This window comes from Peromyscus californicus, unplaced genomic scaffold (assembly GCF_007827085.1).
Source record: "Peromyscus californicus insignis strain IS unplaced genomic scaffold, ASM782708v3 Scaffold_15__1_contigs__length_86483966, whole genome shotgun sequence".
Lineage (NCBI taxonomy): Eukaryota > Metazoa > Chordata > Mammalia > Rodentia > Cricetidae > Peromyscus > Peromyscus californicus.
In genome coordinates, this window is record NW_026294447.1 from 21,821,917 (window position 1) to 21,836,004 (window position 14,088).

The following is a 14,088-nucleotide window of genomic DNA, read 5'->3' on the forward strand; positions in this document are numbered from 1 at the left end:
ATAGTTTGAAGAAAAGACCTTCTGGCTGTAATGAGACAGGCAGCTGCAAAAGATTTCACTTATACCAGGTGAGACTCAGAAGTGGAATGATTGAAAGGCAACGGTACCGCCAAGTACCACATATGACTTGCCCATGGTGCCTCTCAACAGGCCTGTGTAGTCTTATACTGTTACTCCCTCTTTACCACACTAATTAAATTTCCCCTCGGTAGGTAGTAGATGATGCTTGTGGAAGTTCTTGCAACTTTAATACTCCAAGGAGTGACGTCAGTGATAAGCTGATTTTAAAAAGAATATATTTCATCTTGAAGTTCTTTGAAGAAAAAGACTTAAGTTCCAACTTTGATGATCCTGTGGTCTGTGATACCACCATCAGACATAATAAAGTGGGAAAGGAGGATTATACTTTCTGCATATATAATGTTGAAACGGTCAGGATTGTTGAATGGTCGAGAGTGAAAATATCCTTTGAAGGTCTCAACTATTTAAATGTAGATAGTGATTTTCTTAAGTGCTTTGCCTCTTTTTTTCTTTGGCTAGTGAAAGCCACAGCCCCGCCCCCAACTTTAAACTCAGTCTAGACTCGACCTGACCGTAAAGCTTCCTGACCTAAGGAAACGTGGAGGGGTTATAATTTCTAAACCTCCACAGGTGAAGACAGCACACACACATGTGCGCACACACACATGTGCACACACGTGATTTTTCCCTTCATTTTCACGGACTGACTTTCAGCTAGTTTGCGTGAGTTTGGTAAAGGAATGGCACTAGAAGAGTGAAAGGGAGTGTTAACTTACTGACTGCTCACAGTGTACATTTTCTTGAATATTTTTCAACAGTCATTAATTACAATCTCTTACACATAATGCAAAATTGAAGCTGCAGTAAGGACCTTGGTATTTATATTCCTACTTCATTGTATGTGTTTTGTTGATACATAATATACATATATATCATTTCCATATCGCATATATGGTATTGTCATACATACACCACCTCATATCAGAGTTATGAGCACTTTTTCCTCGAACATTTGTCATTTTTTATTGAAAATAATTTTTCATACAATCTATTCTGATCACAGTTTCCCCTCCCCCTCTCCTACCACAACCTCCCCACCTCTTCACTCATCCAACTCCATGCCTTCTCTCTCTTTAGAAAACAAGCAGGGTCAGAAAAGGAATTAGAAAAAAAATCACAAGAAACACAACACACACACACACACACACACACACACACACACACACACACACACACCCAAAAAACATAAAAAAGCAAGTTGGAAACCATAATATATAAGCAAAAGACCAGTAAGATTAAACAAACAAACAAACAAACAAACAAAGCAGTCTGAGGCAAGGAATGTACAAAACACCACTGTACAAAATACACTTGCTTTCTTTGTATTGTCCATCTGCTGCTGGGCACGGGACCTCGCCTTCAGTGTGGCTTGTATACCCAGTGAAAATCCAATGAAGAAGATTAATTTTCCTTTGCAAATGGTTGTTCGTTGAGGATAGCTTCTTGGTTGGGGATGGGAGATCATGTCCGTTTCCCCCTCTCAGTGCTGGGACCCCATCTGGCTTGGATGTGCGTAGGCCCTGTGCATGTCGCCACGGTCTCTGTGAGTTCACGTGTGTCCGTCCTGTGGGGTGTGGAAGACAAGGTTTCCTTGGTGACATCTATCCTCTCTGGCTCTTGCTACTTCTTCCACATAGTTCCCTGAGCCCTGAGGGGAGGAATGTGATGAAGAAATCCCATTTAGGACTGGATATCCCAAAGTCTCTCACTCTCTACCCGTTGTCCAGTTGTGGGTCTCTGTATTAGTTCCCACCTACTGCAGAAGGAAGCCTCTCTGATGATGGCTGAATGAGATACTGATCTATGGGTATAGTAGACTGTTGTTAGGAAACTTTTTTTTTTTTTTTTGCTATGTGTTTGATTTTCCTGTAGGCCCATAACCTATCTAATCTCAGATTCTTAGCCACGCAAGCAGTTTCAGGCATGGGCTCCATTTCATGGAGTGGGTTTTGAATCCAATCAGATATGACTGGTTACTCTCACAACATTTGTGCCACTATTATACCAGATTACCATGCAGGCAGATCACCAGTAAAGATTGCCAGGATTGTAGCTGGGTTGAGGTTTGCCTTGCTCCTTTGGCAGTGTGTAGAGTACCTTCCAGTACCATGAACACGAGTCAGTAGGGCTGAAGGTTCTAATTAGATGCCAGCTTGACTTCTCCATGTTCAGTGAGATATTTAAGTATTGTCTTCAACGGTCGGACCTTACTGTTGGTTTGTTGGAAGCAACCATTAGCCTTGGCAAATAGCCTGAGATGTTTGGGGTTTCCATGGGACTCCCTTTAGCCAACAACTCAATTAGATATAACCCATTCCAAGCTCTGGAGATTTCACTTGTTGGAAAAAGATACCTAGTTGGGGCATCTATTGATTTACATACATTTGTAATTTCTCTCAGAAAGTTTCTGATTATTCTTTTCTAGTTATTTTGAAATATGCCATTAGTCGTTGTGGATTATAGAAACACTATTATTATGGAAGACCAGGACTGCTTCCTGCTATCTAACCAAACTTTGATACCCATTAGGTATCCTCTTTCAGTACCCCACATCTCCACTCTTCTTAGTTCCTATGGCCATGGTTCCACTCTCTTCTTCTATGAGATTGATGTTTCGGTATTTGACTTTTTGTGCCTGGTTTAGCTCACTCAGCACCATCAATGCCATCCATGTTGCTACTGATAACAGAATTCCACACTTCTATGGCTGAAAAGTACCTTTCATATACCTGTCACATTTTCTTTATTTATTCATCCATCAGTGAGCATCTTGGTTTATTCTGTATCTTGGTTATAGTGCTGAACTAAATTATATTCCTCATAATGGTTTTGTTTCTTCCATATATTTACCCAGCAGTGGGGTGGTTTGCATGTGTCAGTTCTGGTTTTGGTTTTTAAGCCACCTCCACACTGTTTTCCATAGTTGTCTGGATTCATTTACATTCTCATCAACAGTGTGTAAGAGGTTTATGTTCTTGCCAGCACTTGCAATCTATTCCTGAGTGAGGTGATACCTCACTGTGTTTGGTTGGCATTTGCCTGGTGGTAGGTGATGCTGACCATTTTTTCACATACTCACTGACTATTTGTATGTCTTTTATTCTTCCTATGTCCTTCTTCTTTAATAAGGCAGCGGCAAAGACTGTGTACCCTAAATATCTGAGGAAAGGTGACTGACATGTTAGAAACTTCACTGGGAAAATGTTGAAAGTTCCTAACGTTTCTGGGACTCTCCACTAATCCTGCCTCCCTGTAAGAAAATAGGGTAATCTGTGCCCAACCATTTTCAATAACCTAGGTTTCATCAAATGTGGAATTAATTATACAGTATTCAAATAGGTGATCAAAAGACTGTATCTTCTGTTCTAAATAGGAAAACTAATTGCAGATGATTGCAAAAAGAAAATGGCAGGGTGTGTGTGTGTGTGTGTGTGTGTGTGTGTGTGTGTGTGTGTGTGTAGTGAGATAGAAAAACACATTGGAAAGAATGGGCCATCTCATTTAGTCTTTGAAATTATTGATTGCAGATTCCCAGGCCCTGGTTGAGAGGGAGGACGAAAATGTTGAAGCTGTAACTCTCTGGAACAGGATCATTTGCTACCCAAGAATCTTTGCATAGTCATACAAAGTCAGGAAGATGGGCACAAACAGTGACAGGGGAAGCATCCGCCTGTCCTGCTGCAGTTGGTCAGGCTCAGGACCACTCTTAGCAATGATGGGGATAGGAAGGTCTGATGCTTTCTCTTTTACAGGAGATGCGGTCCATCTGGGCATCCTATGTAGACCTCTTTTCTGCTTCATTACCATCAGGCTAACAAAATCACCCTCCCCACTTTCAGAGTGAAAACACACACACACACACACACACACACACACACACACACCCCTTCAGTCTGAGGCAGCCCACATTATCATCAGGTTAACCAAAACAAACACTTCACATTAAAAAAAAAAATGAGTGTCATTAATAGGAACTACCTATGATAGTATAAGTGACTAATTTCCCCCTTCATCAATTCGTCCAACTTATATGGTGTTCTATCCATGCCATCAAGGAGGCCTTTGGGCCACACAGTGAGTTACACCTTGTCCTCACAGAGCTTTCACTTTAGCGTGTGTGACAGATAATATCCTAGCAAACCACAGTGTGGTAGTTAAGGAAGGGAAGGCTAGAAGTGTAGATGCAAAGATGCCTGAGAAGTCCTTAGGACATCGGTGAAAACTGCCCCATGTTGCCAAGCAACAAATGCCTTATGAAAAGAGGACTCAGACTTAGGGGAAAATTCCCCTTTATGCAGACTGGTTTTTTTTGCTATCCAAGGGCACAGAACCCCTTTTAGAAGTCTACTATATTTTTTCCCTCACTGCTACAACACTATGATGTGGTTGACTCCAGTGGCCTTGCTGTGACCCCTTGTTTACAGGTCATGTTGGTTACATGCCATTTGACTGCTTCCCTGGGCTTGGTACAAAGGCAGTGCCGGGCGTGGGGCCAGTTGAAGAGCTTGGCCTTCATCATTATCTTTTAACCAAAGCACAATGTCAGCTCTGTCTCTTTTATTATGCCGGTAGCTGCCCTAATCAAATTTAACATTCTTGTCCTTGTGTCCATTTTCCACAGCTGTCATTCCTTGCTACTTTCTTACCTATTTCTTTGGGAAAAAAAAGGTTTTGAACCAATATTTCAGAGGCAGAGCTAGAAATGAACGGAACAGCAAAAGACTTACTTCAATAGATTTACTATAAAAACAGTTAATAGCATTGTAACAAAATATTAACAGTTGATTATGTGGTGAATATAGACAATTTAAGTTTGGGGTCTTGGAATCTATAACTTGACCTACATGCAAATCAATGAGTGGGTGATTGAGAGAGGATTGGGCGGCTGGATATGAAAGAACAATCAAACATATTTATAATATATAATACATACACACATATATATATAACACATGCATACATATATATGTACAAAAAAATCTCTCCAAAATGAAAGCAATTCCTATCCCTTTTTGGAATATGTCATAAGCCCAGTTGCCATGTCACCTCAGTCAAGCTTCTTGAGTGTTTGGCATACTGAATAAAACACTCTCTTAAAAGAACAAATTCTCTCTGACCAAGAAAAGAAGGATGTCTATTGCATGTCCAAGGAGAGCCAGACACTGGGTCAGTAAGAACTCCATGTGCAAGAGCACAGAGTAACTCAAGGCTTTGCTTTGAAGGAAGGCTGGGCAGGAAGCATGGAAGGGAGATTAGAGATGGCTGTAAAGGAGATTTTTCTCTGTGGGAAATAGGGAGCCATAGGTGAAGTGGTGGTTTTGATCACAAATAGGTAGGTGGAGAAAGAAGTGTCCCAATGCATCTTGACCCGCAGAACTAAAAACTTCGTCTCAGTTCAATTCAGTTCCGCTGGTAAACATTAAAACTTGAAGGAGGCTGACCTGTGACCCAGCGGCTAGTCCAACGGCCCTCACCTTCAAATGACTTGAATGACTTGCCTATCTTCTTAAATGACCCTCACATTACTCAGTGATAAAGCCCAACACTGATATGCTACTTCTCTGGGTCTTAGCTTCTTTATCTACGAAGTGGGTAGTTACTGTGATGACATGGGAAGTGTGTAGTAAAATGTCTGCCACGTAAGAATACTAATATTAACTAAATAGCAGCAATAGTATTGTTACTTCCCATACTTTGCCCAAAGTCTGTGCAAGTAGTGCTGAGCCCAGGCTGCTCTTGGGGACGATATAGGCCTTCTCAGAAAGTTACATTTCCTGGGCACTCAAGACTCACTGAATCTGAATCTTGAAGTGGCTGGGGACTGAACCCTTAGCAAGCTCTCTGGGTGGTCCTGATGGGAAGCCCAAAGATAAGCAACAACTGTTTATATTTGATGCTGTTTAAACTTTGATTTTCTTGGTCTTTGGATGAGAACCTAAAATATTCTCCAAGTGGTTCAGTCCTTCAAGCGTAGGTGTTAGCACACAATTTTGGGGTGAAGAGACATCTACTGAACATATGCTGAGCTCCTAGGGGATTAGAAATGTACATTCATGCCCAAAAGAAAGGGAATGGGGATTGGCAAAACTGGGCAGTGGGATATTTATCGTTGGTAGAAATGATTAATTATGCCTAGTTTTGCACATACATTTGCATGCCTCTTAATATAACATATGCAAATCCATCTTTAATAGCATGACTTGTTTGCCAATGTTGAATACTAGCTGTAAATAATTTCTATTTTCTGTAGTGTTTAGGAAACTTCAATATGGCATTTTCTGGCAGACCACTTCTATCTTCTGGATTTAGCAACATATTAAGTAATCATCACAAAAACATTTTTCACTTACTACTAACAAAAGAAGTCTAGACAACAATTTGTGGTTGCCTATAAAAACAGAATAGGTAAGAATGCAAATAATTTAAATTTGTGAAAAATTTAACAGATGGTCTAGTTTCCAGTTTTTTTTCTCTATGGAGATTTTTGCTAATACAGAACAACATAGATCATTAAAAGTTTTACCTCATATTTTAAGATCCTCTTATCTTTTCTGATGATGTCATCAATGGCTAACAAAAGACAAACTGTTGTAGAATATTATTTTAAGATGTATTACGTTTGTTTTTGCTGTGGAACTTTTTTCGATGATGCAAAGGTTGTTGCATTCTTTTATGTTTTATTTGTTTAACTCTGTGAAGCTGTGTTACTTGCCTGTCTAAAACACCTGATGGTTTAATAAGGCACTGAATGGCCAATAGTGAGGCAGGAGAAAGGCTAGGTGGGGCTGGCAGGCAGAGAGAATAAATAGAAGGAGAAATCTGGGGGAAAAAAGAAAGATCAAGAAATGAGAGAGAAGGAAAGAGGACTTCAGGGGCCGGACACCCAGACACCCAGACACACAGACACACAGACACCCAGACACTCAGAAACACAGCTACCCAGATACCCAGACACACAGTCAGACATGGAGTAAGAAGGAAAGAAAAGGTGTACAGGAATAGAGAAAGATAAAAGCCCAGAGGCAAAAGGTAGATGGGATAATTTAAAGCTAAGAAAAGCTGGCAAGAAACAAGCCAAGCTAAGGCAGAACATTTATAATTAAGAATAAGCCTCCGTGTGTGATTTATTTGGGAGCTGGGTGGTGGGTCCCCCCTCCAAAGAGCAACACCAACATTTTGGCATTCCAATGTGGGTCTGTAGGGCGCTGAACAACAGCAAACAGTAAAATGAAGACATAATAACCAACAGTCAGTGACTAGAAGGGCTGGTCCCTAAACACTTGTCACATTCAACAGCCAGACCTATGTCCTAAATCTAGATAGGAGCTCAAGAAACTCTTTTTGACATGAAGACCATGTGTCCCACCTCCAAAGTTTCTGGTAGACCAGGAATCCCCCCACTCTCCCAAACAGCACAAGGATTTTAATACTGATAGTACTTAAGGTATGCCTGTAGAAACACTGCCCTACTTATATCAGGACAGCGAAAGTCAGTGTGACTCTAGGGTCAGCACCGTGGCCCGAGAGCTTGCTAGAAATGTAGAATTAAAGAACCCATCCCAGGCCTGTCACTTTGAATCTGCACATTCAAGTTTCAAAAGGGCTGGGCTAACCAAGCAGAGGTCATTTCTTTCTTCTTTGCATTTACTAATCTAATACACACAGACACAGACAGACGACAGACAGGCAGACAGACAGACACACACACACACACACACACACACACACACACACACACACACACACACGGGGGGGGGGGCTCTCTGCAGCCTCCCCTTCTTAAATACCTGGTATTGCTTATAGCAATGATTTTTATGGTGTGTCCCCTGACATACTGAGTTGGAAACTCTGGGAAGGGTTCAGCGCTGTGTTTCAGTACATGCCACTCCAGATGATTCTGATGCATGCACAGAGAATGGCCGATATAGCATAGTGTACATGCAAGTTAATGGCTTGCACATTAACACAGAGATGGCCGGACTACTTCCTATATGCTAATGGAATGCCAAGCCAACGTCATCAACTGTCTGGCTGAACAACTGTATTGCCGTTTCCCCAGACTCCGTCACCTTTACAATATCTCTACCTCCTGCTTCGTAGGGGTCGAGGATGCCTTGACTAAAGCAAGCGTCTGAAGCAATGATCTGCAGCAACTGAGGAGAAGCCAGGCTCCTGGAGTAATGTGGGCCACTGCGTTATGGGATGGTAGCAACAGATGAGTTTCAAATGAACGGTAACTTCATGAGCTGAAGAGTTTGGAGATTACAATTAGTACCCATCATGTTTGGAGAGGAGTGTCACAGGAATGGTGTGAGTGAAAACTCCAAGGTTGGATGTTTCTCAGAAGACAGCCCCAGAGCAAGGACCATGGTGTAGTTTTTGTTTGTTTGTTTTTTACAAAAAAGCAACTGGGCTGCTGAGCAAGCCAGTGCCCACTGAGCGTCACCTGCGTTTTACTCTTGCTTGAACTTGCAAATAGATTCTTTTATTCAAATCCCACCATAAACTAGCTCTACTGAAGGGTGTCTTACTTCTCTCTCTACTCCCTCTCCAGGTCATCCATCTGTGCTCTTTGTGGTCGCTCACTCCTCACTGTCCGTCTTTTCCTTTCCCTGCATCTGTTTCTCATACTCTGTGTCCCTCAGAGTCTTTATCCTCCCTTCTCTTCCAAATACCTTTTTTTTTTTTTTTTTTTTCCGAGACAGGGTTTCTTTGTGTAGTTTTGAGCCTTTCCTGGATCTCGCTCTGTAGACCAGGCTGGTTTCGAACTCACAAAGATCTGCCTGGCTCTGCCTCCCGAGTGCTGGGATTAAAGGTGTGCGCCACCACCGCCCGGCTCATCCAAATATCTTTAATGAAAAGATTCACCGTACCTCCCAGGGCTGCAGATGGAGTGGGTTTCCACGTGGACCACAGCAAAGAAGCTGCCATAAGTTTTCGTTGGAACTGTTGATTTCCCGATTCTCTTAGTCCTCTGCTTCTCCCTTAAAAAGTGAGTGTTGGCTGCAGATTACTCTCCCGCTGTTCTCAATGGACCTGGAGTCCTAGTTTATCAGAATGTCAGCCTAAAGAGCCACAGTCAAGCCAATTGGCTGCAATAAGGGAAGGCTGTTAGTGAAGAAACTGTCTTGAATATGAAGTACAGGGGCAGCAGAAAGCATTTTTAATAGTTGTTAATGAAGGAGAGAGAGGTTAGCGTAGTGTACATGCACTTTAATCTTGTGCCTTGTTAAACTTCTCAGTTTTAACAATTGGGGCCAATTATGTATGCTACGATTCTAGGATCTATCTGGGAATACTTAAAACATGAAATCAGGCTCATTTTCCTAATTCCATTTGCTGAAATGCATATCTATCCCCCTTCCTGTCCCTTAGAATGTTAATGATGATGTACTCTGGACTAACTTTCAAGTCTTCGTTACAGTTTGGTTTTTTAAAAATGAACCATTTGAATATTGAAAATATTTGGCAAATAAGCCTATCAAATAAATTTCATGAAATTTCTTGTTGAATTGTCTTGGATACAATCGTAAAGAGATTGAGCATGTAAAGAAGACATTTGTCTCCTTGGAATTTTATGTCTTTTCTGAATTATACTAAACAATGGCATCAGAAGACCAAAAAAAAAATCGCCTCAAATCTAATTATCAAAAAGCAATTTATCTTGTACGAGCATCTCAATCATCATGTGCCCGAAGCCACTTCCCCAACCCATCCTTCTGTCTGAGATATGGATTTTTTTGTGTGTATTATCATTTGGAGAAAGCTTTTAGCATATGGTGGGGGCGGGTGTAGTAATGCAGATTTACCATTTTTCTGTCATTTCTTAACAACATACTTGCCGGTAGCAGTGTTAGTGGAATGACAGAAACTTGGCCTGGGGTGTGTGTGTGTGTGTGTGTGTGTGTGTGTGTGTGTGTGTCCTTTCCTCTGTGCAGCGACTCAACTGTCACAGAGCTGTTTATGCGACAGAGTTGGGGGTTTCACTGGCCTCGGCTTCTGCTCTTGCAGAGAGCTTACAAATTGTAGGCACTCAGAATAAGTGGTGTCATTAGCGGGTATAAAATGTCCTAGGGGTATAGGCGTGATTTGGAGCTCCAGCATTTCATGAAGAGAGGCTGGCACAGGGGCTCAGGTGTCCAAGGGCAAATGCATCCAGTAGTGATGCTGAAAGGTGACCTTGGCTAAATCACTTGGCCTTAGTTAGTCACCTCTGTCATAAGGTAAACATATTCATTTCCCTTCTATTGAAATGCTGCAGGTTGCCGGGGCAATGTTGGCCAGGCACATTGAAATCTTATTAGCAGATTTATTTTAAGGAAGGTTTTGCAGAAGCGTATTTCACATAGGCCTCTCCACATCTAAGAGCCTGTATAATTACATGTGTCACAGAAGACTTCAGCTCCTAACCGAAGATATCACTGGCAGAATGATGATTTTGTTTCTCTTTTTTGGGAAGGGGGAAATGGTTTGGCTGTTTAGAAATTTGATCTTTTGCAACTAAAGTTAAAATTGCATTAATGATTTAATTAGTATTTCATAGCTTAGGCTTGTGTTATTTTTTCTCACTAAATTATGAATATTGGAAGCAAAACACAGCACTACCTGAGTTTCTCCTCTGCAGTCACTGTTAGGCACTGCTGGGCTCCCAGAACCTCTGGGGGTTTACATGTTAGAAGAGAACATTGAAGGTAAAGGACACAGTCTGTATTGGTGCTGACTAACATTGAAGTGTGGCTAGTGTAAATGAAAAAAAAACATAATTTTAAACTTTACTTCATCCTATTCAATTACATTTAGAAATAATCATGAGAAATAATCAGATGATGGTGCATGCTGATATTCCTACCACTTGGGAGGCTGGAGCAGGAGGATTGCCACAAGTTTGAGATGAGTCTGAGCTGCAAAGTTAGACCATGTCTCAACAAACGAACAAACCCAATAAAACAAATGATAATTAAATTGTAAATAGCCATACGTTTTGATTGAGGGTAGAAATTAATGTTCATAAAGTCAGTAATGACCACCTAACTCTAGGGGTGTATAAAACAGTATTGCTTTGGATCCAGCGTCTTAGGCTGAATCTTATTGGATAGAAAAAGAAAAAGTACAAAGAAAAGGCAGGCTCTCCTTGGGTGAGGGATTAGGAGAGCAATGAGGTAGAAGCAAGAGCCTGGTACTGTTTCTTTTTCTTTTTTCTTTTTCTTTTTTTTTTTTTTTTTTTTTTGGTTTTTCGAGACAGGGTTTCTCTGTGTAGCTTTGCGCCTTTCCTGGAACTCCCTCTGTAGCCCAGGCTGGCCTCGAACTCACAGAGATCCGCCTGCCTCTGCCTCCCAAGTGCTGGGATTAAAGGCGTGCGCCACCACCGCCCAGCCCTGGTACTGTTTCTTAACAATTAGGCAGCCCTTTTGATGGGAACTGAAGGCCCCTAGACGGTCAAAAGGGTAAGAACAGATTCCGGGAGGGTAAGCAATTTTTCCAAGATCACACAGCAAACGAGCAGCAAGCCAGGCCCTAGAACTTAGCTTTCTTTCCAATACCATGTTTTCTAATCACCTCACTCCACCAAGATGCTTAAGAATTTGGACTCCGGATTTACTCAACTTTGGTCTCATTAGTTGGTGACCACGAGCACCTCTAAGTCGAGGGCTGAAGAAAGCTCATCATTCTAAGCTGCTGTGCTCCGATTGCAGAGGAGATTCTGCAGCGCACCTAGCAGTGTTCACGTGCCATAACAGCTCGGTCTGCCTTGGCTGGATCTCACTTTGTCAGAACTCGACTGGAGAAATGAGAGAGTGGGCGTTGAAATCAACCAATCCAGCTTCTTTAAATGAGGACCGCCATGCCGAAACTGTTACAAAGGACAGGGGGCCCAGGTGAGAAGAGGGAAACCAGACTGGAATCGGGAGGTCTCTGAGAGGCACTGCCAGTCTTAACTAGGGCGGGTGGACAGATAGAAGCAATGGGACTTTCTTCCTCTCTTAGAAACGAAAGCAATGCACACTGCTCAGGGGTCATCTTAAAACCTCAGAGAGAGACAAGGATGAAAATTTAATCTTCTGAAATACGCATTAAGGAGATGATCCTCATTGGTATGTTGGTGTATAGCCTTCCAGTTTTTCATGTTTTCATCTCCATATGCCAACTTACTCTTTATATGTACAGTATTGACCTACAGAGAAGTCATACTTTGGGGCTGTGAGACTATGATCTTTGACATTCACACAGTTCCATTTTTTGTCAAAAATCTCCATCCCTGGCTTTATCTTCAATCCCTCCTCAAGGTCCCTGATGACCACTCACCTATCTTCTGTGGTATGATTTTTTTTTTCCTTTGCTGGGCTGTTGTGTAAGTGATTCACCTGGGGTACAGTCTTTGGGTCTTTCACTTAGCAAGAGGCATTTACAGTTCATCCCTGATGCTGCATGAGTGAGTAGGTCATGGCTTTGTATTGCTAAGTGATAATCTCATTCCTGGGATGTACTAGAGTTTGCTTCCATGCCAAAGAAAAGCACTGTGTTGTCTCTCCAATTTGTTTTTAACTAAGAAAAAGCCTTAAAACAGTAAAATAAATGTTTTGTATGGAAATGAGTTTTCATTTCTCTCGGGTAGTATCTAGAAACAGGATTGCAAAATACATAGTTAACTTTATTAAAAAAAAAAAAAAAAAACAACCAAACAAACCATAAGCTGTTTCCAGAGTGGCTCCATCAATATTTATTTCCACCACCACCACCAACAGAGTTCTGTTGTTCCACATACCAACATACACACACCACACCTTATCCATGCTTTCCGCTACTGTAGTAAGTGTGGAGATGTATGTCACTCTATTTTTAATTTGCATTTCCCTAATAACTAATGTTGTTGATACCTCAGATACCTTCATTTATCTTCAAACAGAGAACATTCTGCCCGCTTCCTGCTTGTCTGCGTTTCTGTTTTCTGCTGTTCTGCGTTTGCTAAGACCTTCCGTAGATGCCGAGTGGAGCAGTGAAAGCGGACATCCTTATCTTATTCTTGCTTACAGGGAGAAGACATTTGCTCTTTCCGCATTTACTGTGATACTAGCTGAAGGTCTAGTGTAGACACACTTTATTGCCTGAAGCCATTTTTTATTTATTATTATTTTTGGCTTACTAAAAGCATCATGTATAGATATCGAGATGATCATGTGTGTTACATCGATAGATTTTCCAGTATTGAACCAGCCTTGCATTCCTAGGATACGTCTTACCTTGCCATGATATACTATCCTCTTATATGTGTTGTATTTGATTTGTTGTGTGTGTTTAAATAAAATAAGACAGTAATACACACTCTCTCTGTCTCTCTGTCTCTCTGTCTCTCTGTCTCTCTGTCTCTCTCTCTCTCTCTCTCTCTCACACACACACACACACAAAGATTGGTAATCTTTTTTGAAAATTCTTATTTTCTTAAATCTAGAAGAAATAGATGCTTATAATAAAAGTTCATGAGGCTGGAGAGATGGCTCAGTGGTTTAGAGCACTTGTTGCTCTTCCATAGGACCGGAGTTTACAACACCAGTGTTGGGCAGCTCCCAACTGCCTGCAACTTCAGTTCTAGGGTACCTATCAAACCGTTCTGGCCCCCATAGGTACCCATACACATGTGGCGCACACACACACACACACACACACACACACACACACACACACACACACAAACAGACACACATAAATAAGTAAAAACTAAAGATAAGAAAAGATGTTTTTGTGTACTTCAGTAGATTTTTCTCTTCTCCGTTTCTTTTGGTGTAGGAGTAGACAAGTATTATGTGTATTTTATTTCAAGTTCAAAATAGATTCCAAATTTGGGCTGAGAGATGAGAAATTTTTAGCCCACACAAACCAGCTCTTCTAATTAGCTGATAAACCCTGAAAAAAATTAGTTGCTTCTTTGACAGAATGCGAAGGGAAAACTCTTTTATGTTTAAAGGCCATTATCGATGCCAAGGGTAGAGAGAAAGAGTCCTGAGGGTGTCT

The 14,088-nt window shown here is 41.4% G+C and overlaps 1 long non-coding RNA gene across 1 annotated transcript; it reads left to right on the plus strand.

The window, feature by feature from the left end:
- Positions 1 to 1,910: 1,910 nt before the first annotated feature.
- Positions 1,911 to 9,593, plus strand: LOC128110740 (uncharacterized). The gene is made up of 2 exons (XR_008218305.1): positions 1,911 to 6,486; positions 8,182 to 9,593. It is a non-coding gene; the product is annotated as an uncharacterized LOC128110740 (long non-coding RNA).
- The last annotated feature ends 4,495 nt before the right edge of the window (positions 9,594 to 14,088 follow it).